Source organism: Herpailurus yagouaroundi, unplaced genomic scaffold (genome assembly GCF_014898765.1).
Source record: "Herpailurus yagouaroundi ecotype Mexico unplaced genomic scaffold, PumYag 77, whole genome shotgun sequence".
NCBI classification, from domain to species: Eukaryota; Metazoa; Chordata; class Mammalia; order Carnivora; family Felidae; genus Herpailurus; species Herpailurus yagouaroundi.
The window spans coordinates 41,171,804-41,177,226 of NW_024412388.1; the positions used below are offsets into that span (position 1 = coordinate 41,171,804).

Sequence of the window (5,423 nt, forward strand, 5' to 3'; positions counted from 1 at the left end):
TATAGGTCTCCCTTTATATGTGAGGGCACGTTTACCCCTTGCTGCTTTCAGAATTTTCTCTTTATCCTTGTATTTTGCCAATTTCACTATGATATGTCTTGCAGAAGATCGATTCAAGTTACGTCTGAAGGGAGTTCTCTGTGCCTCTTGGATTTCAATGCCTTTTTCCTTCCCCAGTTCAGGGAAGTTCTCAGCTATAATTTCTTCAAGTACCCCTTCAGCACCTTTCCCTCTCTCTTCCTCCTCTGGGATACCAATTATGCGTATATTATTTCTTTTTAGTGAATCACTTAGTTCTCTAATTTTCCCCTCATGCTCCTGGATTTTTTTATCTGTCTTTTTCTCAGCTTCCTCTTTTTCCATAACTTTATCTTCTAGTTCACCTATTCTCTCCTCTGCGTCTTCAATCCGAGCCGTGGTGGTTTCCATTTTGTTATGCATTTCATTTAAAGCGTTTTTCAGCTCCTCGTGACTGTTCCTTAGTCCCTTGATCTCTGTAGCAAGAGATTCTCTGCTGTCAGCTATACTGTTTTCAAGCCCAGCGATTAATTTTATGACTATTATTCTAAATTCACTTTCTGTTATATTATTTAAATCCTTTTTGATCAGCAGGGTAGTTCTGTTTTTAACTTTTTGAGGAACCTCTACACTGTTTTCCAGAGTGGCTGCACCAGTTTGCATTTCCACCAACAACAGTGCAAGAGGGTTCCCCTTTCTCCACATCCTTGCCAACACCTGTTGTTTCTTGTGTCGTTAATTTTAGCCTTTCTGACAGGTGTGAGGTAGTATCTCACTGTGGTTTTGATTTGTATTTCTCTGATGATGAGTGATGTTGACCATCTTTTCATGTGTATGTTAGCCATCTGGATGTCTTCTTTGGAAAAGTGTCTATTCATGTCTTCTGCCCTTCACTTCTGAAGCCTTTGAAAATGTAGTTTCAGAGGTATTAGACATGGATTCCAATCCTGGATCAGCCACCCACTAATTATGTGATCTTGGGCAGGTAACAAAACCTTGGTTTCCATATGTATGAAAAGATGGATAATCTCATTTATCTTACAAAGGATTCAGTGATAATTTTCCTTTCAAGGTGTTCCAGGGTCTGCAGATAAAGCCTATAGGCATTTGTCCATGCCTGTAAGTCTCTTTAGCATCCAGCCCTGTTCATCTTTCCAGTTTCATCTCCCCCATTTTCCCTTGTACTTGAAACTTCAACAATTCTGAAATTCTTGCAATTTCCTAAACTGTTCAGGTTTTTGAGTTTTTGCACATGCTGTTCATTCTGTCTGAAGTGTCCTTCCCTTCACTTCTACATGAGCAGTTCTTTTTCATCCTTCAAAACTCATTTAAATACTTATTGAGTATCTAGTTATATATAGTCTATATTCCACTGATTATTCAACAAGTGTCTAAATGCCATTCGGAATAGAACTGAAAATCAGAACTGTTAAGGCCCTTTGAGCTCACCTAACCTAGCCTGACACTGCCCAAGCTGAAGAAATAGTTCTAGAGAGAAAAGACTTGACCCAAAGCCATGGAGATCTCGGTTATCTACTGTTGGGTAACAAACTATCCCAAAGTTAGGTGGCTTGGATCAACAACCATTTTATTATTTCTCACAATTTTTGAATCAGGAATCCAGTCATGACTAAGTTAGTTGCTTCTCCTACTCCACATAGAGTCAACTGAGATCACTCAAAGATATTCATTTGGCTTCATTTACATGCCTTGAGGCTTGGTGGGAATGGCTAGAAAGTTGGTTTCATTTGGGTCCCCTTCACCCTACTGAGGGTCTCAGTGTGATCTTTCCAGCAGGGTACATGGTGGCTTACGGCTCAAAGAGACAATGTTCCCTAGAGACAGGAAGTGGAAAGTTACCATAATTTAAGACTTGAGCTTGGAAGCTAGCACAGTGTCACTTCTACAATATATATTTTTAAAATTTTTATGTTTATTTATTTTTGAGAGAGAGAGAGAGAACGTGAGCAGGGGAGGGGTAGAGACAGAGAGGGAGACACAGAATCCAAAGCAGGTTCCAGGCTCCAGGCTGTCAGCACAGAGCCCAAGGTGGGGTTCAAACCCACCAACTGGGAGATCATGACCTGAGCTGAAGTCAGATGCTCAACCAACTGAACCACCCAGGCACTCCCACTTCTACAATATTCTATTGCTCAAAACAATGATAGAGCTCACCCTGACTCTAGAGGAGGAGATACACCACTTGACAATGGTAAAGGATCAAAGAATTTACAGCCATCTTTAATCTGTGACCATCTGCCTGCAGACCATAAATTATTTTACATTCTTCTTCCTACATGTAAAATTCACTCACTTTCTCAAAGAATCTACCCTGCCAGAACAACCAATTACAGCATCAGACTCAGGAATAAGGTCCATGATCTCATCATCTGAATGAGTTCCAGATGTAGATGAGGTGCCTCAGATGTAGTTTCTAAGCTGTAGCTTCTTGAGCATTATTCCTTTCAACTGAAGATCTCTGAACTAAAGAGGAAAATTATCTTCCCTTACACACCCAACTACAATGGCAAAAGGTATAAAATAACTGCAGTGGCGCTCCAGTTCAAAAGACGGCTGTGGTGGTGGTAGGTTGGGGGAATGGAAGCACATTGCAGTCACTGGTGCATAGAAATTCTGAAATCTAGCTAGGCACGTGTTGCTAGTTCCTTAATTAAGGCCTATCTTTGCTCCCTGGGAATGAGAGTCTCTATAATTTTTGGGACTGCCCTCTGAATCATCCCCCTTTTTTCCATAATAAACAGCCCATTTTTGTAGCTGAGTAGTGTCCTCAGCCTACTCTCTGCCCAAAGCAGAATGGGAGTCCAAAGACCTCTTTTAATCTTGTATTGTCTCTGACAGTTTCAGGCCAAGCTAATATAATCCTTTTACAATTTGGGGAGTTTCATTTGTATCATATTATAGTCTACTCCATTATCCAAAAAACAAACCCACAAATCTCTTTCAGAGAGCCTTTCTTGACCCTAGGTCCCCTGTGAAGCTGCTGTAGAATGACACCCTTAAGACTCTTAGAAAACCTATTGTTCAACATTGATGGTCAATGAAGCACAGCATTAAGATTCTTAGAAAGAATTTTCCCCTTAGGAATAACTTATAAAAAGATCTATGAGACACAACCTTAAATCTCTCTGAGGTCTCAACCAAAGATTTTATAGTTGTACCCTTGATTTGTTTTTACCCTGTGACCTTATTTTACTGGCAACACCTTGGATTTGACTTTTACCAAGAGGCCATTTATTCCTTTGAGATCCTTGTGCTGGCTAGAAATGCTATCCTGGGCCTTCTTTAGTTTACCAGTCTCTTCTCTTATTTTATCATAGATAGCTACAAAAAGCAAGTTGATACTTTATACTTTCTGCCTGGAAAGTCCCCACTCAGATTCCCAAGTTCATTAGGTACCTTTCTGTTTTCTAATGTTACCATAAATGACCATGTTGCCAACCTTCCTCCAGCTTCCAATAACAATTTCTTGACTATTCTGTAAGTCTTCGGACTGGCTTCTCCAGGCCATTACCAATTTCATTAATAGACTCCTCAAGGCCGTTCAAATCATCAACCATTGCCTAGTCTCAAAGTCAATGTCAAATGTCTTGGGTTTTGTGTCACAGAAGTGCCCCATTTCTAGGTATCAACTTATGTTCTGGTTATCAGTCATTGCCTAACAAACTATCCCCAAACTTAGTAGCTTTTTTAAAAAAAAATCATTATATATCTTAATTTTGTAGGGTAATATTTGGCATATGCTTGACCGATTGATTCTTCTGCTTCACATGGACTGAAATGAGCTCAGTTTATGGTGTTCAGCTGGCAATTTGACTGGTCTGCAGGATCCTAGATAGCTTCACTCACATGACTGAAACATTGGTAAGGCTGGATTTGGCTAACCCCATCTCACATAGAAGCTGGGCTCAGTCAGGCCCTTCTCTCTGCACGTAGTCTCAAAGCCCGTCCACGAGGTCTCTCCGGAAGGTTGCCAAACATCTTACCTATCATCCAATGGCTTCAAAAGGCAATGTTCCAAGGGATAGGAAATGAATGCTTCCATTTTTTAAGCCCAAGTCTTGGAAATTGGCAGTGTCATTGTTGCCATATTTTATTAGTTAAAGCACTAACAGAGTCTCTACTCAGATTTCGGTGGAAAGAACATAGACACCATTTCTTAACAAGGAAAGTATCAAAGTATTTGTGGCCCTATTTAATCTGCCACATAAAGAAAGTTAACAGTGAAGCCAAGAGTTGAACCCATATCTCCTGCATCAGATGCATGCATGTGTCATTATAGCATTCATTCATTCATTCATGATTCAACAAACATTTCTGGACTACCCCGTTCCACTAGGCATCCTATTAGATGCTAGGACTATATATAAACATTAAAAATATATAAACACTATTCTGAGTTAGCCCACAGTTTAACAAAGTCAGCAGATATGTTTACAGATCATGCTATATGCTAATAGAGAAGTGTGCCAAATGCTGGGGGAACACAGAAGAGGGAGGAAATATCTGCAGTGGGGAAGAGAGTGTATCAGGAGGGCTTCCCAGTGAAATGATCTTAGAGTGAGTTTTAAAAGCTGAAGAGAATTTGTTGAGGAAACAATGAAAGACTTTCTATGCATAGGCCAAGGGGAGGCAGGGTGAAAGAGCGCGGTATGTTTGAATTCATTGAATTCACATGGTTGCTACAGAGGATGTGAGAAACACAAACCACTAAGAAACTATTAAATGTTTTTTCCTAAGGCAATTAGAGAGATATAAGGAGAAAGTTATTGGAGACTTCAACTCAATATATTTCTACTTGATGAATCCAAGAGTTGGGACTCCAAAGCTTTTCTTTCTGTGTTCCCATATGCAACCCTCCCACCCCCATTTCTTCATTAAATCATGGCAGGAGGATTAGAAGAAAATAGGTCATTTAGTGTTCTATATTTACATCCAGCATATAAACTTGTCTTTCAGCAAGTATACAAGTCTGGTACGACTATATGTGAGAAATATTAATCATGTCTTTTCACATGGTTATTTGAAAACTACACATTGAGCCTGGCCCCAGTACTTGCTGGAGTAGAGATTGATGTGGTACAACTAAGACGTTATTTTACTTGGCATCAGACTCCAGCACACTAAGTCAGTGGTCCATTCCACTAACTATCCTCTATGATGCCTTTGTGAAAATTAGAAAAAGCTACCCTTTCTGGGCAGATATAGCCCTACATCAGGTTTCAGTGACTCAGGAAGTAGAGTAAGGTCTGAATTTTAGTTGCCACTTGTTTCCTGGCTTGAGCACCTTTGTGACATATACAAGATGTGAAATTCTATGTTCTGGCCTTGCCTGATTATTGGTATTCCATTGTTAAATTCAGAATAAAGCCTGTGGACACAGACCA

At 39.9% G+C, this 5,423-nt stretch overlaps 1 long non-coding RNA gene across 1 annotated transcript in view; it reads left to right on the top strand.

Annotated features, from left to right (window-relative positions):
* The window catches only part of LOC121027107 (uncharacterized), a 26,019-nt gene extending 20,596 nt beyond the window's left edge, over positions 1 to 5,423 (top strand). Inside the window, exon 4 of the long non-coding RNA XR_005788563.1 lies at positions 3,762 to 5,423. This is a non-coding gene — a long non-coding RNA (uncharacterized LOC121027107). The remainder of the gene's footprint in view (positions 1 to 3,761) is intronic.